General features: G+C 41.5%; 1 protein-coding gene across 23 annotated transcripts in view; it reads right to left on the bottom strand.

Annotated features, from left to right (window-relative positions):
• Positions 1-23,697, bottom strand: part of BAZ2B (bromodomain adjacent to zinc finger domain 2B) — a 270,525-nt gene that overhangs the window by 109,654 nt on the left and 137,174 nt on the right. Inside the window, exon 3 of one of the 23 annotated variants that reach the window (XM_072121913.1) lies at positions 8,871-8,986. The exons of 21 other annotated variants lie outside the window; for them this stretch is intronic. The gene's annotated coding sequence lies outside the window, so the exon portion shown is untranslated. Of the gene's footprint in view, positions 1-8,870; positions 8,987-22,221; positions 22,532-23,697 lie in introns of those variants that run through there. One more of the 23 variants, XM_072121915.1, reaches the window with a different exon arrangement.

Here is a 23,697-nt window from a genome sequence, read left to right as displayed (position 1 = left end):
ACCCCTGTTGCACTCCAAAAGAATGGAGTGTCCGGTCACACTCCATTTACTTTCTTTAGAACTGATGGAGATAGTGATACATCGAGGCGTAGCATTCTTGACTAGTTGCTCTATTCATCTGTGGTACAACGAGGGGGGTACAAAAGACGTTCTCTGTGATCTATGGGGGTCCTATCACTGACATCCCCACCAATCAGGAAGTAAGCCACTATCCTGTGATTGTTGTCATTGAACAACCTTTTTAGAAATGTTCATGTGGCTATGGGCACCACATCTACTTGGCCAAGTGAAAATTTAGGAAGATAGGGAAGTGACCCCCGCCAGAATCTGCCTCAGAAATGATAAAACAAAATACTTCAATAACTTCACTTAACATCATCTGTCAGACAAAGTAAGAAAGTCCCATACTCTTAAGACAAGTTGACAAGTCCTATGTTAATGGTCGGTTTTGGGTGACTCTTCTCTTATCAGTTTGGGAGACTAAAGGATGCTACTTTTCCACAATGGACTTTTTTTAAGGATAGCACATAAATACCTGATCACTGAGGTTCTAGCCATTAGGATCAGGATAACAGAAGTCCACAGGAGTCCTCACTACTTGTAGGATCAGCCACTTTTCGATTCACTTTTACTGCGCTTCCTGGTTGGCAGGGCCGGTTTTAGACAATAGATAAGATTTATAGATGCATAAATATCAAGTAGATTACATACAGAATGATGATAGAAGATAGATATGAGAAATAAATAGAGACATAGAAGATCGATTGATAGATGTATAATAGAAAGGTAGATAGTACATTTACAGATAAATAGACAAAAAGCTAGATAGATAAATGGTTAGATAGACAGATATATAGTTAGGAAATAGACAAATTATAGGAGATAGATAACTAGACGATAGATGTATAGACAGGAGATAGATGATAGATGTATAGACAGGAGATAGATGATAGATGTATAGACAAGAGATAGATGATAGATGTATAGACAGGAGATAGATGATCAGCATCTTGATCCGGGAATTCAACCAAGGGGTATTAAAGGATCAATACATCCTCTGCCCACAAACTGTCCACATGCAGGGGGCCCTGGGCATATGCACACTTTGCCGCCCCCTAACACCGGCCCTTCTGGTTGGCTGTCAGTTGCAGTCCCAGAGAAGTCAATGGAGCATATAATCTCTCGATTCATATTGGACTCTCAATGGTGCACATGAGCCACCGTTCTCATGATCCCTGCGGGACCACTAGCGGAACAACCCTTTAACTAATGTCCTGATTGTATTTCTGTAGTGACAAGACAAGAAACTTGATACAATATACACATAAGGGGATATTTATCATACGCTGGCGCTCGTGCGCCAGCGTATGATAGCCCCGCCGCTGCAAATTCGCAGCCCGATACATGGGCAGGGCCTGGTGTAGAAAAAAACGCAACCAGCGACTTTTCACGTATTAAAAGTCGCCGGCAGCAGCGAGTGCGCAGGCGCGGGGACAGTAACGCCCCGCGCTGGCCCACTCCCGTCCGGCCGCACCCCCCTTTCACGCCCCACTGGCGTGAAGGTGGCGGATTGGGGAAAATAATCACAAAAGCTAGCAATAAGCGGTGCGGTGCGCAGAGGTCCTGATAAATATCCCCCATATTGTTGACCCTGAAGTTGTCTGAGGGTGTTATATGGTTGATACTGTTAAGAGTTCACAGCAGCAACAACAAAAAACAGTTCTCTATGCTTAGGATTTATGCAATTACTGTATGTTATATTCTAAAATGATTGTTAATATTTATAATTTGGGAATATCTGGGATTATATCCATTTCACTAAAGTCCTTCAGATCATTCACTATTAACCAGCCCACAATCTTTAGATGTCACTGTCACTCAGACACCCGGACAGACAAAAGGTTGCATACTTCAGCACCCATGTCAGTCAGCGGAGCTCCAGGCCTGTCAGTCTCCATAGTACAAACCATTAGCCAATAGTCAGATAGACCAGATAACGGGAGCGGAGCGTGTCACGACGTGTGATTGATGGAAGTGCCGCTCGTGCAAGTCACATAAAGAACATTTTATATATTCTGTGTAGATCCAGATACCAACTTGCTGTTTCTAATTATAATTTGGTGTTTATGAGGCACTTACAGCAAAATTCTATAATGTGAAACAAATCTGAAAAGATAGAAGGCGCTCATCGAAAAAAGAATAAAGTACAATAAATTAGCTAACATACTGTATGTGCTCCACTTAGTTGAGGAAGAGCGGTGATCATAAAGATGAATGATCTGCTTAGGTTTCTCATTGTTTCACCAGACTCATTTTTTGAGAAATGTGGCTAAGTAGAAGACGTCACAGCTAGCGGGTGACACAAACTGATAGATCTCCATGACCTTGTGAAGACTCACTATTCCACCCCACACACAGTGAAAGTCCTGATTACTCCACCCACACATAGTGATTGACAGTGAGAGTCCTGATTACTCCACCCACACATCGTGATGGACAGTGAGAGTCCTGATTACACCAGCCACACACAGTGATTGGCAGTGAGAGTCCTGATTACTCCGCCCACACACAGTGATTGACAGTGAGAGTCCTGATTACTCCTCCCACACACAGTGATTGGCAGTGAGAGTCCTGATTACTCCACCCACACATCGTGATTGGCAGTAAGAGTCCTGATTACACCAGCCACACACAGTGATTGGCAGTGAGAGTCCTGATTACCCCGCCCACACACAGTGATTGGCAGTGAGAGTCCTGATTACCCCACCCACACAGAGATTGACAGTGAGAGTCCTGGTTACTCCGCCCATACACAGTGATTGACAGTGAGAGTCCTGATTACTCCATACATCAGTCGTTTGTTTACACACACACTGATACAGGGAGAGCTGTCAATCAATGTGCGTGGGTGGGGCAATCAGGGCTCTCAATGTTTCTTCTATGAATCCTATTAGGATTCCATATGCAAATCTTGCTCCAAATCATATAAACACATGAATCACAGAAGTCTGTTAATCTTCCTCTATCATACTTTACTACTCTCAGCATTATTGTGTGTCCCATTCCAAAGGCCTTCAAGAGTCTTTTTAGGCAGAATTTTCTAGGGTGACAAGCGTCTACACTGTTCTTAGACAAAACTTTTATGATACACAGTAGTGAAGCTACTTCTTTTTTTGTGGTTGTGGCTTTAAAAAAAAATTACATTAAAGGACATCTATCACCAAATCAAGGATTGTAGACCAAGCACACTGCCCCCTCTGGCAGAATCTGCTTTAGCTTTTCATGCCCTTGTTTTTAAGAAAAAATGGCTTTAAAAATTATACAAATGAGCTCCATTAACTCCTATGGAGCCTGGAGCCTCTCAGGGTCATTTGCATAATTTTAAAAGCCTTTTTTGTAAAAACCAGGGCATAAGAAGCTAAAAGAAGAGCAGATCCTGCCAGAGGGGACACACACCGGTATGTCAGTATGCTTGGCTTACAATCCTTCATCCTGGTGATAGATGTCCTTTAAGAAAACCTGAAATTATATCCTGACCCTTAAAATGTCTTAATAATTTTAACTACAATTTAGTGAATTTAATTTACAATTTTTCAAAATCTATTAAAGCGGGAATGAGTTCTTCTTCTATCTAAGGTCGAGAACCCTTGAAATTCCTAAAGGATATTCAACTTTCCCATGAATTGAAACACAGAAATTCATGCAAAAGTGAAGATGTATTCCTGAGCTAAGAATTCGCATCCTAAAGATAGATCTTGAGAAGTATCTCTTTCTCTTAGAACTATTTTATTTTTGTTACCAAAAAAAGTCATCTTTGTGTTGTAGGATCTGGAATAAGACTGTAGTAGCTGTAAAACTTTGGTTGTTCTTAGCCTGGGTTACAAAATTTATGACAATTCAACAGATTTTCTCATGATCCAAAGATGCCCAAATACAGGCAGTCCCCGGGTTACATACAAGATAGGCTCCATAGGTTTGTTCTAAAGTTGAATTTGTATGTAAGTCGAAACTGTATATTTTATAATTGTATATCCAGACCAAAAATTTTTTGCCCCAGTAACAATTGGAGTTTTAATATGAAATAATTTGGTTCCATACAGATAACTCAGGCCCAAAAACTGTGATTTCTATGTACAGCGCTATCCCATTCATAGCCAGAGGGCACGAGAACGCTGCAGACTCTATTGTACTCTATTGTAAGCCTACAGCAATCTTATAATTAGGAGTAATTAGAAAGATGGCTGCATTGTCCTATTTTTTTAGGATAAGACGCTTGTCCCGGGTGTTTTTTCGGCAAAGGTTACATAGGGGGATGTTAAACTCCTTAACCCCCCCCCCCCCAAGGCTCTCTACTGTCTGGCATTGTAAAGCCTCTTAGTGACCACCATACAGAAGTGCTTTGTGGGCGTTAAATACCGTAATCCTTTATATTTCCTAATAAATATATCAGTAAATAATCAGTAATTTAGCTAAAAAACTGCTGCTTGTATGTTGTCAGGAGTTGGCCGTCAGTATTGACCATACAAAGCTGCAGACAGTTTTATGGCCCTGGAGATCTGTACAAGGCGACACTCACATGACTTATTTATATGTACTGTGACATCACTGTGTGTATTATCCCTGTACTGTGACATCACTGTGTGTATTATCCCTGTACTGTGACATCACTGTGTGTATTATCCCTGTACTGTGACATCACTGTGTGTATTATCCCTGTACTGTGACATCACTGTGTGTATTATCCCTGTACTGTGACATCACTATGTGTATTATCCCTGTACTGTGACATCACTGTGTGTATTATCCCTGTACTGTGACATCACTGTGTGTATTATCCATGTACTGTGACATCACTGCGTGTATTATCCCTGTACTGTGGCATCACTGTGTGTATTATCCCTGTACTGTAACATCACTGTGTGTATTATCCATGTACTGTGACATCACTGTGTGTATTATCCCTGTACTGTGGCATCACTGTGTGTATTATCCCTGTACTGTGACATCACTGTGTGTATTATCCCTGTACTGTGACATCACTGTGTGTATTATCCCTGTACTGTGACATCACTATGTGTATTATCTGTACTGTGACATCACTGTGTGTATTATCCCTGTACTGTGACATCACTGTGTGTATTATCCCTGTACCGTGACATCACTGTGTGTATTATCCCTGTACTGTGACATCACTGTGTGTATTATCCCTGTACTGTGACATCACTGTGTGTATTATCCCTGTACTGTGACATCACTGTGTGTATTATCCCTGTACTGTGACAACACTGTGTATATTATCCCTGTACTGTGACATCACTGTGTGTATTATCCCTGTACTGTGACATCACTGTGTGTATTATCCCTGTACGGTGACATCACTGTGTGTATTATCCCTGTACGGTGACATCACTGTGTATTATCCTGTACTGTGACATCACTGTGTGTATTATCCCTGTACGGTGACATCACTGTGTGTATTATCCCTGTACTGTGACATCACTGTGTGTATTATCCCTGTACTGGGACATCACTGTGTATTATCTCTGTACTGTGACATCACTGTGTGTATTATCCCTGTACGGTGACATCACTGTGTGTATTATCCCTGTACTGTGACATCACTGTGTGTATTATCCCTGTACTGGGACATCACTGTGTGTATTATTCCTGTAAGGTGACATAACTGTATGTATTACCCCTGTACTGTGACATCACTGTGTGTATTATCCCTGTACGGTGACATCACTGTGTGTATTACCCCTGTACTGGGACATCACTGTGTGTATTATCCCTGTACGGTGACATCACTGTGTGTATTATCCCTGTACTGTGACATCACTGTGTGTATTATCCCTGTACGGTGACATGTATTGCCTACAGTTTTTTGGATGTCCCCTATTTCAGAAACAATGTATTTATGTTTATGGTGTTGTACTGAACATTTGGCCTGGAACAAATGTAGACAAATACATCAAGATGTGCAGCTCTGCACGTGTCCCTCCCCAGGACTTGTGGAGTGTTGTGAAAGTTAATCTGAGGACAGAGTAAAATCAAGGTTCTCTTGCACAAGTGACAAGCCTCAGGAAGTTGACAGCTTTGACTGATTTCAAGACAATGGGTTTGAAGACAACTGCAAGAAAAATATTCTGTAGTTTTCAAAAGGCTTGTGAAGAATATGAGATTCATTCCTTGGATAGGACTTAACACTCTATTAATACTATATTAATGTAATCCCCACGTGGACCACCAGGGATGGCACCAGCGCTGGACATACCTGGGCAAGTGCCGTGGGCCCAGAAATGCTGGGGGGGGGGGCCCACATTAGGCTGTACATAGGGAATCCATGGAGTTGGGGGGGGCTGTATCTGATGAATCTATAGGGTGTGAGGGGGGCTTTAAATAAAATACCCATGGGGGGCACAAGAATTTTCAAGAATTAGGGACTGCTGACCCCTTTCCTGTCACTGGAACGAAGGCAGAGTTTAGACTCCTTTAATGTTTTTGGTGCTCCCATAGATCTAAATGGAGAGAGGGGGTATATGTGTGGTAAACTCTCTGATCAGCCCGGCCGCAGGAAGGGGGGGAAGACCGGGGTCCCAGAGATGGAATATCCCTTTAAAGGGAGTCTACCCTCTACCAAATCCTCCCACAAGTAAAGTCAGCATTGTGTAGGGCATAGTAGTAGGTCTGAATCTAAACTAAGCAAACTATAGAACATCGCCCCCCTTACAGAAGTAATATATCAGGTTTTTAGTAAGTGGGATCTGTTTGCACACCCATGCTGATGAGGTGTGAAGAACACACTATTTTTAGGTGTTAGCATTACACTGCTCCCATGTTGCTGCACCCCATCTTGCTAAAGGTGGTGCTACCTGAGGCAAGAGGCTCAACTCTCTGGATGGTGCACCTTTGCCCAGTACAAACCTTTCCAAACATACCTTACCTGTTTCCTATTGATCCATTATTTTAGAGAAAATTACATTTTTGGATATCAGCTTCTTAGTGCACTAAGGGAGGGGCCGTGCCTGCCGGTGCACTTGTCTATCTACCTATCCATTTCTAGGCATAATGGCAATCATTACACTAGATAACAATGGGCATCATAGAAATAGGTTATATGGATGCACCAGATGCTCCATATCTGCACATTTCTCCAGAGAGGACCACACTATGGAAGATTTGCAGATTACTATTTTAATGGGACATTTTAAGACACAGAGGGAAAGGAAAGAATGGGAGTATAAATTAATGAGGAGATTCAACACCTTACAAAGTGGTCTTAACATTCATGCAGCTTTAAGACATCCTATCTCTGACCTGGAGGCCACAAGCAGATAAGAGCCAGGGCTCTCACAGGTTTTTAGTCTGTTTATTGCTGTCCTGTCATAAATTAGATGTCCCTTCCATACGTACCCTCATAGCCATTCATTATTTTAGAGAAAAATAAGATTTCACTTTATGTAAAGCAGCCGCTGGGTGCACTGGGGGTGTGGTCCTGTCTGCAGGTGCATCCATAAATCTGTCAGACATAATATTATGCGTGAAACTTCACACCAGGCAGTGATCATCAAAGGATATGAAAAAAAAAACTTTAAAACATCAGATTGATAAATACAGGAACATCTTATTTTCGTATACTCAGTTAGCCCCAAAAACATATCACCTGATTTCTTCACTCTTCATACGGATGCACCTGCAGACATGACCACACCCCCAGTGCACCTTGCGGCTGCTTTACATAAAGTGAAATCTAATTTTTCTCTAAAATAATGAATCACTATGAGGGTACGCATGAAAGACTTATAAAAGTGCAGTAACTTGTGCAGTAATCAGGAGCTGGTAGATCCGTGTTTGACTTTGTATTAAATCTATATGATTCTTGTTTTGTATTTCCATACATTTTTTTAAGTGACAGAGATCTTGAACCAGTATTTTTTTAGATAACTAAGTTCCACATTTTGTTGATCCTGAGTTATGTGGGTGGGGATTACAGTGTGGGGAGGAGCTAGCAAGTTCTTGACAGTTTATTGGTAGATAGAAAATAGCACAGTTATGTACAAGATAGGATCTTTAAATTTGTACTTAATTTGAATTTGAATGTAAGTCAGAACTGCTATATTTTATAATTGTAGTTAAAGGAAACCTACCACCACGGATCTACCTATAAAGATACATTGGGTGGTAGGTGCATCTGTAGGACATGAGGATAGACCTTTTAAGGGCTCTCCTCACGTCCTATAGATGCACCTACCACGCGATCTACCTTAATAGGTAGATCCGTGGTGGTAGGTTTCCTATAAACAGAATAATTTTTGTTCCTGTGACAATTGGATTTCCAATATTTAGTGCGAACATGGGAACAAGGATTATGAATAAAGCTTCATTACATACACTTTACAGCTGATCACTGCAGCCTGGGAGTAAAGTAAAGCATCCAGAGAGATTCACCAGAGGTCACAGGGGGCAGAATAACTAGGGTTTGTCTGTAAGTCCTACCAACTGTCGGGGACCAACTGTACAAATCTATATCTGCTCACAACCTATCCTGCCTTTAGGGCAGTCTTCTTAATAAATATAGATAAAATTTAACAAAACGGAAAAGAGCAATGATCTTAGAGTTAGAGTTAGAGTTCTAAGCAGTTTATGATCTGGAGAAATATAGAGAAGGTAAAGTTATTGCCCTGCAAAAGAGAATAACCCTAAGAGAAGCCTAATAGGTAATATAGATGTTATAGTTTCCAGATAGGTCAAAAAATTCCGAAAAGACAGCAAACGGCTCAAAGAAGCTACACAGTAAATGTGATTTAGCAACACATATGATCAGTAGAGAATGGTTCATTCTTCCAAATGATAAATCAAATGATACTTACTGTATCATGATAATCCTACATGAGCACTTGAGACATGTTCATGAGTTCAGTGCAGGAGCTTCAAAGTTGTCCTGTCCGGGGGGGGGGGGGGGGGGCTCGGGGCTTTACCCCCTTCTCTAAGAGAGAGAGAGAGCAGGGAGAAAAAGACTCATTGACTGTCTTCTTTAGAGAAGAACTAGATAAACCTCTATGTGAGCATTTACCAACTTCCTGAAAGATTTAAGTCAAACTTATGTATTTGTAAGGTATGAAAATATTTGCACAACACCCCAACAGTGTTGAACATATGTTGCACAATTCATACTAGAATGTCTGCTGCTGAGCCAAGAGAAGACGAATGATAGTGACACTTCCTAATGTTTTAAGAAATGTATTGCTGCAAAGAAAAGAGTTATGGTACCAAGAACGACACCAATACCTAGACCAACCATATGGTTACAAGCTTACAGATCTATTTGCACGATACTTTGGTTGTTTTGACTAATATACGATCCTTTAATTTAAGGCTGAAGGGGTTAAGAGATTAGTGTGGAAGCAGGGGCTGATAAATAATAATAAAAGAAGTAATACAGTAATTCCTTCCCACCAGTGTCGGATGGACCCACCGGAGAACCAGAGGATTCTCCGATGGGTCCAGGCTATAGCTTAATCTATTTGTATCAATAATTTTGTTGCTTTGGCAAATATATGATCCTTCAATTTAAGGCGGAAAGGGTTAAAAGAGTTGTGGGGCATCAGGGGTGTATAAAATAACATAATGATCCTTCAATTTAAGGCAGAAAGAATTAAGAGAGTTGTGGGGCATCAGGGGCGTATAAAATAACATAAGAAGTAATACAGAAATTACTTCCCACCAGTGTCGGACAGGCCCACCAAAGAAGTAAAGGATTCTCCGGTGGGTCCAGGCCATACCCCAATCTATCTGTACCAATACTTTTGCTGCTTCCACCAATCTATGATCCTTCAATTTAATTCTTAAGGGTTAAAAGAGTTGCGGGGCAGCAAGGGCTAATATAAAATAACAAAATTAGTAATACAGTAATTACTTTCCACCAGTGTCGGATGGGCCCACCAGAGAAGCAAAGGATTCTCCAGTGGGCCCAGGCTCTGGCCTAAAACTGGACCCTATATATACAGCAGAAGACAATCCAATTTGGAGGCTTCTAGAGTTTATTTCCTGGTGCATAATGAAGAATTGGGCCTACAAAATAATTTTATCTGGTGGGCCCAAGGAACCACAATGTAACTGCTTCGCACCACCCCTGCACCTCCATAACCAGTCTCATTTCACAAAGAGAGTCTGCGGCTGTGTAGTCACATTGTCCTCACGTGACCGATGCAGCTTATCACTAGTCTCCACAGTGAAATGAATTAATTTCAGGCTAAATCTTGTGGCAGCACAGAACACTTACTCATCACCTGAATAGTGCTTAATAGCAGCTAATGGTGATTTGTATCCTGTGAAGTGGAATGTGACATGTTAATACACAACTATTCTAGGAAATATTCCAAAAGACTAGAAAAAAATATTGCCAAAATGGAAAGTAGTGTAAAGGCAACCCCCCTGCACGCCTCCTGCATACCCCCTGCTAAGGTGCAACACAGTAATGGGTGTGAATGATATGTGCAGGAGGCATGCAGAGGGGGCGTGTTTATCAAAAGACAGGGGAGGAGGGGCTGTTGCAGCCTGACTCAGATCAGCTCAGGAACACCCGGATGACTCCATTTACAGAATTACAATGCAGAGTAGCGGGGTTCATTTTGAGGGACTCATTTCAATATCACCTTGCAGAGCAAATGAGGTATGAGTATATTAGGTAGGACATACAGTTTGGGGGGCTAGATGTGACTGACAGGTTCCCTTTAAGATATGTCTCAGGGTCTTTAGAACAATTACAAACTATTACCATCACAAAAATATTTTCTCCCGGAATTCAACCAAAAATTAAAAAAAACTTCAAAAATTTTCCTAGAGACAACTGTCTCTAGAGAATTTTTGTCTCTGCCCCAAGCACCAGAGTGACCTTTTCTTTTCTTACATGCCCCTGCAAAATATATATATATACTGTGTATTTATATACTGTGTGTATATATATATGTATAGTAAGTACCTTAAAGGGGTTAGCCACTTTACTTACATTTTTCCATAATGTGATGGGGTCAGGACATTAAGTAACTTACTAATAAACGTCTTTTAAAAACTCTGCACTGCTTTCTGCACAATGGCATGAGATGGAGGGTCATGTGATCATTAACTTCCAGTCTCCCTTCCAGGACCTTAAAATTGTATTCATGAATAACATCATAAGGTCCTGGTAGGCTGATTGGTCATTGACAGTTAGAGGTCACATGACCCTCAATCCCCTGAGGGAACGTCTTGCTGACTTCAACTTACATATCAAGAAAGCGGTGCAAAACTTTTTATAGATGTATTTTAGTAAATTACTCAATATTCTTACCCCCCCACACATTTGAAAAAGCATAAAGTAAAGTTGCCATCCCCTTTAAATTACTTTTTTTTTTTTTTTACTTTATACAAGTTGCAACAGCCCCCCCCCCCTTTCCTGACAATCGGCTGATGTGACTCGATGCCAAATGAAATATTGAAAGAAAAGAAATCGTGTCAGTTTTACAGTTAAATTGTGAAATATCTTTGTAGCTATTGTCCTAGTGAAGGAAGGCACAACAAAGAACATTTCCTGTTTCTAAAGGCCATACCTAAGATTTAGCAGCGATTCTCTGTGCTCAAAAACCCTTAAAAAAACCAATCAAAATCTAAAAAAAAAAACAACTCCTTCTTGATGTAGATGCTGAACAAAAGGTTCCCTTTGCGTTGCCGGTGTGACGGCGGAGGTGTGCGCGGTGATTTAGCTTTGACTTAACAGTCGGTGCGCCTATTAATAGTAATAATATTTAGTATTTATATACCATCGCCCGTTTACTAAAGCACTTTGCAATTACGCTTCACAGGCATTAATGTAGCTCCCTCTAGATTTATGTCAGCTTATGTCTACGGCTCGGCGCTGAATGGCAAATACTTATATAATAAACAAGGTAAGTGACCTGCCCAAATGTACAGGGAACTCTGTGTCTTCATGGAGGTGAATCACTGTAGAAGCTTCTCACAGACAACACCCTCTCAGATCAACTCACAGAACAAACAGTCCAAGAGAAAAGAACACTTTTTAAAGGGGAATGTGCGGTATATTTCAATATCTCAACTCGTAATTTGTATCAAGATTTCACATCAGTGAAATGTCTGGAACTGAAACTGAGAAGATTGTACATGGTGTCATATCTATAAGCATGTTATAGAGCAGGAGGGGCAGATCAGAATGTACATGGTGTCATATCTACTAGCATGTTATAGAGCAGGAGGAGCAGATCAGATTGTACGTATTGTCCTATCTGCAGACAGTATGTTATAGAGCAGGAGGAGCAGATCAGATTGTACGTATTGTCCTATCTGCAGACAGTATGTTATAGAGCAGGAGGAGCGGAGCAGATTGTACATAGTGTCCTTCCTGCAGGCATCATGTTATAGAGCAGGAGAGGAGCTGAGCAGATTGTAAATAGTGTCCTATATGCAGGCAGCATGATATAGATCAGGAAGAGCTGAGCAGATTGTACACAGTGTCCTATTTGCAGGCAGCATGTTGTAAACAGGAGGATCTGAGCAGATTGTAAATAGTGTCCTATCTGCAGGCAGCATGTTATAGAGCAGAAGGAGCTGAGCAGATTGTACATAGTCTCCTATCTGCAGGCAGTATGTTATAGAGCAGGAGGAGCTGAGCAGATTGCACACAGTGTCCTATCTGCAGGTAGCATGTTATAGAGCAGGAGGAGCTGAGATTGAACATAGCTAGACAAGATGCATGTTTTATAATTATTTAGGTTTGTTGCATTAAAATATTAATTAATTGATTAAACAATTGGAAAAGTAAATTTTTACCAAATTCTAATTAATTAGCAATTAATTGACTGACCTGGAAGGAAAGAAAGAAGACTACAGACAAGCTTTCTAATCCTTCACATTCCTTGCCTAGAGCTTTGTTTTCCATAGGGCTACCCTGTATTTATTCCAATGAGAATATGTTTTCTTCTTCCTTGCCAAATTCCTGACATTTTTGCAAATTAACACTGTGAAAAGTTACCAAAGGTTAGTTATTAGCTATTGCTTCTTGTTACTATGGAAATGTAGACCCTCAAGGAAGAGCCAGCGAACATAAATATCCATAATACTATACAACTGGCTACACAATTACAGACAACGTGTAAAGTGGTTTATTGAGCCATATCTGAGAGCCCCGATTACTCCGCCCACCCACAGTGATTGACAGTGAGAGTCCTGGTAACCCCGCCCACACACAGTGATTGATAATGAGAATCCTGATTACTCCACTCACACAGGGTGATTGACAGTGAGAGTCTTGATTACCCCGCCCACACACAGTGATTGACAGTGAGAGTCCTGATTACCCCGCCCACACACAGTGATTGACAGTGAGTCCTGATTTCTCTGCCCACACACATTGATTGACATCAAGCGTCCTGTTTACTCCACCCACACACAGTGATTGACAGTGAGAGTCCTGATTACTCCTCCCACACATAGTGATTGACAGTGAGAGTCCTGGTTACCCCGCCCACACACAAAGATTGACAGTGAGAGCCCTGATTACTCCTCCCACACACAGTGATTGACAGTGAGAGCCCTGATTACCCCACACACAGTGATTGACCGTGAGAGTCCTGATTACCCCACACACAGTGATTGACCGTGAGAGTCCTGATTACCCCACACACAGTGATTGACCGTGAGAGTCCTGATTAACCCGCCCACACACAGTGATTGACAGTGAGTCCTGATTACTCTGCCCACACACATTGATTGACATCAAGAGTCCTGATTACTCCTCCCACACACAGTGATTGACAGTGAGAGACCTGATTACTCCTCCCACACACAGTGATTGACAGTGAGAGACCTGATTACTCCTCCCACACACAGTGATTGACAGTGAGAGTCCTGATTACTCCACCTACACACAGTGATTGACAGTGAGAGTCCTGATTACTCCTCCCACACACAGTGATTGACAGTGAGAGTCCTGATTACCCCCCCACACACACACACAGTGATTGACAGTGAGAGTCCTGATTACTCTGCCCTCATATGATAACTCTAACGCAATGCTAAAATAGAGCATCTCTGGAAGAAGAGTATACATTATACACAAATATAATGTATAAATTAGTATATATATATTTCAAAAGTATTATGTAGAGGCTGTACAAAACGTGCAACAAATTAATGGGATATAACATGAACATCATTTCTATGGCAAATAGTCACTGACAACACTAACTATGTTGTACAACTGATATCACTATAGTAATGAGATGAAATTAAAATGGGCAAACCAGGTGGCAGGGGTTTGCTCTTTCGTATGAACTAGCATAAGAGCTTTGATTGGGTGCAGTCACACGTAGCAGTTAAAACTGCATCGCAATCAGCTTTGAGGTGGTTTTAGGTGCAGTTTTGTCAATTTCACAGGTGAAAGACATGAACTGAACGGGTGAATTTGATTTTGAAGCCGAAAGCTGTTCAACAAATGTCATTCACCTGTTGATTTGATGCCTTTCACCTAATACTACCTAAAACCAACCAAAAACTAATTGCGATGCAGTTTTAACTGCAACGTGTGACCGCACCCTGAGTAAAATGGGACTATTAATTGTGTATCTTAGGTTAAGATCATTCATTCCAATTAAACCTTGGGGTATTCACCCTCTATATGACAAATGTGAAAGTGTGTTTGAAAATTCCAGGTAGACAGACCCCCTGCTAAATATGGTTGAAATTCCGTATTGATTGGGTTGTATTAACAGATAACAGGTTCAGGAACGCGCCATTCCTGTTATTGGGTCCAAAAAAATGCTACGCTCAAGTGAGTATTGGGTCCAAAAGACTGCTACACTCAAGTGAGTATTGGATCCAAAAGACTGCTACACTCAAGTGAGCATTGGATCCAAAAGACTGCTACACTCAAGTGAGTATTGGGTCCAAAAGACTGCTACACTCAAGTGAGTATTGGGTCCAAAAGACTGCTACACTCAAGTGAGTATTGGGTCCAAAAGACTGCTACACTCAAGTGAGTATTGGGTCCAAAAGACTGCTACACTCAAGTGAGTAGATACGGGGACCTTTACTAAAACAGAGAAATAGGGATTGGCGGAGGGAGCTGTGTATTCCATATATATGGCACATGTAAGAATACTGCAGTATAACTGATGAATTACTTGCACTTCAAATATTTCTGCTTAACCTCAGTATAATGTGAGAGACCATTTATGGTCCTCTTCATGTTCTATTACGACCCTCGCATCTTCTTGGCATCTCAAAATCTCAATAAAAATTGACTGAAATTTAAAAGGGAAACTGTCAGCAGAAATTGACACAATTGACCACTACCAATAGGTTGTGAGGCAGAATAACTGCTTCTAGAGCGTATCATGGCCCAGGGTAGTATCATCCTGAAAATCAACTTTGAAGTGATATGTAAATTGGTTTTATAAAGTGATAGGGGAGGAGAGCTGGGCACTGAAGTCAAGCTCTCCTGTCACAGAAAATCCCCTCTGTTGTGCGTTATATCATGCACCAGACGTCAGGAGAGCTGATTAGAGATAGGGGCGGAGAGCTCAGTACTAAAGTCAAGCTCCCCTGTCACAGAACATCCCATCTGTTGTGCTTTATATCATGCACCAGACTTCAGGAGAGCTGAATAGTGATAGGGTCGGAGAGCTCGGTACTAAAGTCAAGCTCCCCTGTCATAAAACAGCCCCTCTGTCATGCATTATATCATGCACCAGACTTCAGGAGAGCTGAATAGTGATAGGGTCGGAGAGCTTGGTACTAAAGTCAAGCTCCCCTGTCACAAAACGGCCCCTCCGTTGTGCTTTATATCATGCACCAGACGTCAGGAGAGCGGATCAGTGATGTCCCAAGACAAAGAGCTGTCAATTACAGTGAAGGGTGCATTCTGAGGCAGGGAGAGCTTGACTTCAGTGCTGAGTTCTCCACCTCCTTGACTTCATACAACCAATTTACATCTCACATCAAAAGTTCATTTTCTGGATGATGCCACCATGAAATAAACAAAGATTAAGAATATTATAAAAATAATAGATTTTAGTTATATTACGGAATGGATAAAGGTTGTTTTGCACAAACTGTAACCGTATGAGGTGACTATTGTTATTAGATTTTTTTCCCTTTGTAAAGTGAAGCGGAATCTAAAGTATCCATCCCCCTTGAAGCTAAAAGAAAATGATGATACGTTCCCTTAAATGGATGGTACACAACCTTCTGGCAATAAGGTGCAATGTATCCGCTGTAACTGGTAGCGCTATCTATCTTGTTACTCGATAGCTACCACCAGTGATAAATGCAGTCCTCAAGACTCAGAACAGCAAATGCTACAGAATATAATAAATGAAATGTAGTATAACAATGTCACCAGTGTGACCTCAGGAGACAATCCGCAGCCGGGAAACGTTATAGGCTTCACGAAAAAAAAAAAAATCCTTACGTTGCTTTATTAAATTAAAAGCTGAACAGCAAAGTGGGCAGATTAAATATGGAGTAATTATAAGTGTAAGCAACATAGAAACGTGAGATAAAATAAATCGGCAGCTCTGAACCATTAAAATTCACTGTAACCACTAATTAGAGGAAAACATTAAGGCGAAGGTTATAGAAATGAAATCAAGAGGAGCAGTTTTATTCTTTCTCCTATGAAAATAATTATAGTGTTATTTTTCAATCCAAATGCGACGAAAAAAAAGAAAACCCGTTCAAATATCTATTTCCGGAGGACTGGTACAATGTTATTCGCGATCAAATACCAACATATCGACCGTGCAAAGAGTCAAAAAGGGCTTTTACATTAACAAAAATTCTTTAAAACTCCTCTTTATTGGAGCATATAAAACACATCCAGGTCGCAATAAAATCCAAAAACGTCAACGCGTTTCAAGCAGGTGAAATGCTCTTAATCATGACTGTTCACCTGCTTGAAACGCGTTGACATTTTTGGATTTTATTGCAACCTGGATTTGTTTTATATGCACCAATAAAGAGGAGTTTTAACTTGACCGACGAGCTGGACCTGGAAATTAATTTTTTTGTGCTACTTTGCCCTAACAGCGAGGTGGACCGTGCTCGATTTGGATCAACTTGGGAGGCTGGTGAGCTGGAACACACAGGCACTGCCATTATTTTTCCCTTTAGTGTAAGTGGAAGGCTGTGAAGAGGGAAGGGGGAGCTACGGTAAAGTGGGCCAGGGCGGGGCATTTGCTATTACCTGAGACATGAATTCCTATGAATTCCCATATCCCCCAGACTTTCAGTGTATCACAAGGCCATGCAAATCATTACATACCCGAAACGCGTCTTCTACAATATTTACATGCTTTTATATTATGCATGTGTGCTCATTAGCGATTATCATCTATACATGGGGCCGGCACCAGAACTGGGCATACAAGGGCAAGTGCTAGGGGCCCAGAGCTGCTGGTGGGCCCACAGAAGGCTGTAAATAAGGAATCCACGAGGGTGAGGAGGGATAAATCTTATGGACCTAAAGGTTTTGAGGGGGGCTTATATAAAATAACCATGAGGGGGCTGTTTGGTATGATAAACTAGAGAATATTTTAGGGAACAGGAGACTGTTTTAGTTTCTGAATTTGTAATGCCACCATGTGAGTTTACTGCAAAGAGGCCCACTGAGGCTCTGTCGTCTGGGGGCCTACTGACACCTGGAGCCGACCCTGGCTGTACAGTAATGTCTGATAATCCAGAATGCGCTTCCTGGTGTGAATACATCTTTGTGGGTCAGTGTTTTGACCAAACTCAGACTCTGCTCCACTAAGACGTGTTACAAAGTCGACTTTGGGTCTACCGTAGAATTCAATAATCTTTCTGTGTTGTATGCGGTTTGCTAAGGGAAATGTATTGTATGAAAAACCTGTGTGAAAAATCTTTAGCAGAGCAGATCCAGAATGTACACAGCGTTATTGTGGATGAATAATAATGTCATTAAATGGAACAGGAAATCCTGACGCGGCTATTTCTATTGATATAACTCACATGCATAATGACTGTACTGAACATGTACCTCCTCCCAGTTAAAAATAAAAAAAATGCCATGACCTTACATGGATGGTAAGATTTTTAAAACAGTTAATTATAGGATTTAGTTTCATTATAGATGTATTGCTGTTTTACCCCCAGGGGTCTGTGCTGCGTGCTGCGCAGAGGCGGTGTAAGCCCAGACTGTGCTGTGTTTCCTCGCTTCCATATTATGTATTGGCAGGTTTTCTATATGGTTGACATGAGAATCCCCTCAGTTCTGGCAAACAGAGAAGCCAAGAGGCTATAGCACACTCTCTGCCCAGATTGTAACCGTTTCGGCTGTGGTTCAACCGTAATATCATCAACTTTCAATTTTATTTTCAACCAACCGGTGTCTTTTGCTTTAAGGACATCTGATGGTAGACAAGTAGTAGCTAGGGCAGCACGGTGTCTCAGTGGTTAGCACTACAGCCTTGCAGCGCTGTGGTCCTGGGTTCAAGTCTCACCCAGCTCAACATATGCTAAGAGTTTGTATGTTCTCTCCGTGTTTGCCTGGATTTCCTCCAGTTTCCTCCCAGACTCCAAAACATACTGGTAGGTTGATTAGATTGTGAGCTCCATGGGGACAGGGACCAATTTAGCAAGCTCTGTGCAGCGCTGTGTAATCTGTAGGCGCTGTATAAATAAAGAATTATTATTATTAGCAGATCCCGGAACATATTACATGCAGGAAGAGCATGGTTTTTGTGAAAAAGAGTTTTTTTTTAAAATATGCAACTTAGCTAGAGGTGCTCAGGCTCATGTCACTCGAACGCCTTTCGGCTCTGCCGTCTTTTTATTTGTGGAAGCCCCGCACTCTCAAAATCACGGCTGGTCCTACCTGTAGAGCTTGCAGTAAGCTCATGCTCTGCCCTCTATGCGTCCCGGCTGGTCTTGCCTGTAGAGCTTGCAGTAAGCTCACGCCCCGGACTCTACGCGTCCCAGTTGGTCATGCCCATAGAGTTTGCAGTAAGCTCACGCCCTTTGCTCTAGGAGTCCTGGCTGATCCTGCCATACAGCTTACAGTAAGCTCACGCCCGCGCTCTAGGAGTCCTGGCTGATCCTGCCATACAGCTTACAGTAAGCTCATGCCCGCGCTCTAGGAGTCCTGGCTGATCTTGCCATACAGCTTACAGTAAGCTCACGCCCCGCGCTCTAGGAGTCCTGGTTGATCCTGCCATACAGCTTACAGTAAGCTCACGCCCCGCGCTCTAGGAGTCCTGGCTGATCCTGCCATACAGCTTACAGTAAGCTCACGGCCCGCGCTCTAGGAGTCCTGGCTGATCCTGCCATACAGCTTACAGTAAGCTCACACCCCGCGCTCTAGGAGTCCTGGCTGCTCCCACCAGTAGAGCTTGCAGAAAGCTGAGTGAGGTCACTGGCTCTATTTAAGGTCTACTGGTGGGAAAATCATGTCGTTCCTACATAAAATCAGAGCAGCTCCGCGACCTGAGAAAGATAACGTGTATGTGAATACTACTAGTCTTCCATCAGTCAATCTGATGGTAGATGCCCTTTAATTTTTTTTTTAAGTCAAAAGCATACTCTGCAAAGTATTTCTTGTGGAAGACCAAAAATCAACACAAATAATCCTAAAAAAGACCCATAAAAATATGGTAAATGACACAATACATGACTACCAGCTGAATCCACCAATTTTGCGGAGCTGTCTGACCATCTAACATGCAGAGAGGCCTCCCCGCTTCTGTATCTTAATGGAGACATGACTGATATAAATGATGACAATGTACGCTCCGTGCAGCGGATTTTTGAGGAATACAACCGGTAATCGTTCTTTCATTTTTTATCTATTGCATTGTAACATTATTATAAAAAAATAATAGGTATTGTGTGGTAACTTCACATAGCGCCCAATCTATGGCTTAAAGATGAACCATTAAAAAACACTAGGAACTAGTGACATCACTAAATACCAAAACATAAAAACAGAACAAAGGAGGACGACACCCGGAGTAATAATGTCAAATAAGGAACACAGATGTAATCAGAGTGTAAAAGTACCTGCCCCACATCATAAATCTGCTCACCTTATGACCACTTGGGCAGATGCATATCCACTCTTACCCACAAAAAAGGGAAAACTTCTGCTAAGCCAAGAGCCCCAAAACACCCTATAGACCATGCAGGATGCAACCAAACATTTTCTGCCATGTTATCCCCACAAAGTTAAATCTAAAAGTCCAATATTTAGTAAAAAGAAATTAGTTCATTTCTATAAAAAAAATCTGTTAAAAGTAACATCTTTAAATAACGCGTTTTGGGCTCTGTCTTTCCTCAGATTTTGAGGACTACCTTATAATTTTTGTGATCTCTTTCCTTCCTACCAATCACACACTGACGTGATATGTCGTCAATGAACGTGTCCTCAATGGCCCATGATGTGGAAGTGGCCATTACTTGAGCCCACATCAGACAGCTAACAATGGTGCCAGAGCCATGTAAGATCCATCTCAGATTGCTCAATTGGGGCACATTTATTTACCCTTTCCCCAGAGATCACCGAAAATGCATTGTCCGACTCCAATGCACTGTGCCGCGATTCACCAAGATCATGTGCACGATATCCTGCATGTGTCGCTTCCCCGCTCAGGTCCGACAGAGTTCACCATTTTTTTGCGGTGCATGTAAGTGCTAGGGCTTGCAACACAATTTGAAAGTTAAATCAGTCCTAATCAGTCGAATCCCCCGAGGCCCGACCCAAAATTGTGCCAAAAAACCATAGCATGTGCCAAAATCCCAGCGCAGATACCTGTTAAATACCTGTGCAAGCCGTGCAATCCCCAAAAAAGGTGCACAGTCCGACGAAAGTGAGCAGCACGACCCTTAGTGAAAGACCCCCATTATGTCTAAGACTTGGTTATAGAATGCCCCGTCCATGTCACACTTAGGGTGCACAATGACTAAAATCGGCTGTCAAAACATCCCTTCCATTATACCCTATGGGGTAAAAAGTGATCCCGCATCTATCAAAAAATTCCAACAATTTCAGAACTTACATTTTTTTTACATTTTTGGAACATTCCAAATTTACACATATATGATTGTAGACATTGCCTCAAAATATATTTAAATTTACAACTACACTTGATTAAACCATAAATTTACAACTATAGAATAGCAAGTAAGCCTTTGATTGAGTATTTAAGGAGGGCCCTTCACCACAAATGCCAACTCCAACTATTTGCTTTATTAAATAGGAATTGTTCCACTGATTCAGGTGGAGGTGTAATATTTTCTTTAGCCCCTATTGTTATAATGAGTTCATTCATTTCAACACCCAATTGGTATTTACACTCTATACTGTCAGGAGGGTGGTCCTGATCTGGAGCAGACCACCCACCAATCAGTAAGGAACCTACTTGACATTCTGGGTACCAAAGCCAACTTCAATGATTGTTTGGGAATGGTGGGGACTAGAGAAATTAGCCCAACTGGAATTTATGGAACTACAAAGGTTGCAGGGAGTTGGTGAAGGTGATGAAAGGTTTTTCGTTAACCGTCTATATATTTGTTCTCAAAAGTGCAAAAACTTCTGAATTTACTATGGTCTCTGATCCAGGTTGTCCATCTGTACATCTATAGTGATGACATGTCAAAAGATCATGGTGACCAATCACCGGCCACATTGCCGGGATTCCACCGTGACGTCACAGGTTCAACCAGTGATAAGTCTTCAGAATCAAGAGGTACATTTTTCTGTGAAGATGAACAAATAGCGAGCAGAAAGGCCACTCCTACCCAGTCAGTTTCCGTCTTCGAATCCCCCAAAAAACTACAGATATCATGATCCCTAATATATAACAATCTAGCACTTATTAGCTTCTTTAAAATGCCAAATTCCAAAAATTATTATTTTATAATATCTAAAATAAAACAGGGCAATTGTAACTACACTAGTTAAAACATCGCAAAACACACAAAAGAAAAACAGAAAACAAAATATCAAAACTTTTGTAGTTAAAATAATCAAAAACTTTCATTCCGGGGGGAAGAGAAAGTCTCCACCTCCGGCACACTACTAACACTACACACCGGGTCCCTTTAAACTACAACAAAAACATTCCAGTCAAATAAGATCAAAAACGAGAATGCGACTCCCTCCCCCCTTTATGGAAGACAAAATAGAATAAAGATTGAACTTCTTGTGGTGCTTACTGTGGCCAGTGGATTAATCAGGAAGTAGCCATTACTGAGCAGCCCTCCAGAACAAGGCGAGAGAGGTCTTCAGTTAGGAAGGAAGGATGAAAGAACACATATTATTATTATGTCCTGCTTTTTTTTTTCCTGACCCCCCCAGAGGTCAGCAGATGTCTCAGGGAGCGTTATATTAAATGCATGAGAGCGGGAGCCATGGACAATGATCAGCTTGTTTGCACAACAAGTATGCATTTAATGCAATCCGCTTCTTGTATCTCCCTGCCTGTGTGTGTCTCTCTCTCACTCAGAACATGGCTGTCTTATTCAGAGATTAGCAATTATTGTAATGAGACACTGTCGGATGAGGGTCAAATAGTGCTTCCTGCAGTTTACACATCTTGATTTCCTGGTAAACAGACTGAAAGGCAGGTGGAGCAGTAGGATTAGCTGCAAAGGGATAGTGCTCACATCAGCACAACTCAGCGACACGGGCGAGGTGGCCAAGTGTGCCGCTCTCATACCTTCTACCGTCTCAACGAGTTAAAAAAAGGCAAAAAAAAATTAAAAATTAAAGGGAAAAAAAAATATATGATGGGTTCTCGCAGCAGGAAGGTGTATTCAGGACACAGCAAGACAATGGTGACACAGTCTGTATAGACTCCAAGCCAGCGAGCTGGTAATTGGGTGTGTTTTACAGCCCTCTATCTCTGCCTTCTGTCTGCTCTTGTGTATTTGACATGCCAGGGGCAGCTCGGGTTACACAGATCTGCTTCTAGGACGGTTTTTTTTTTTTTTGTACACTGGATTTGTACATGACAATGTTTTTGGTAATTTGAGCTTTTCTTTTTTAGTTTGAGTTTTTTATGGAAAAAGTTTTTGAAATGGAATACTCGGCAACTTAGGCTGCATTCACACTGCCGTATGGGGGGTGTATATAGGCCGTACCGCTCCTTCCCCCGTGAAAAGATAGGACATGTCGTGACGTGCTACTGAATGCAGCCTTAATCCGGAAATATTTATATACAGGCGGTCCCCTACTTAAGAACAACAAACTTACAGACGAACCCTAGTTAAAGACGGACCCCTCTGCCCCATATGACCTCTGGTGAAGCTCTCTGGATGTTACTATAGTCCCAGACTGCAATGACCAGCTGTAAGGTGTCTGTAATGAAGCTTTAGTGATAATCCTTGTTCCCATTACAACAAAAAAATTTGAAACTCCAATTGTTACTTTGTCTGGATCTATAATTATAAAATATAGTTTTAACTTACATACAAATTCAACTTAAGAACAAACCTATGGAACCTATCTTGCACATAACCCGGGGACTGCCTGTATATTATATATACTTAGCTCAAAAAATATTTAGGGCATTGTACATGGTCCCCGTCCCCGTTAAAGTGTAACTTCTATATTAGCAGACAGAAGGAGAGGAAAGATGTCTGAAAAGCCAAATAGATGTAAACAACTTGTCTTTATTAATTATCCAAAAT

The sequence above is a fragment of the Engystomops pustulosus genome, chromosome 8 (assembly GCF_040894005.1).
Source record: "Engystomops pustulosus chromosome 8, aEngPut4.maternal, whole genome shotgun sequence".
Lineage (NCBI taxonomy): Eukaryota > Metazoa > Chordata > Amphibia > Anura > Leptodactylidae > Engystomops > Engystomops pustulosus.
The sequence above is the reverse complement of the archived record's forward strand: the minus strand, read 5'-3'. Positions and strand labels throughout refer to the sequence as shown.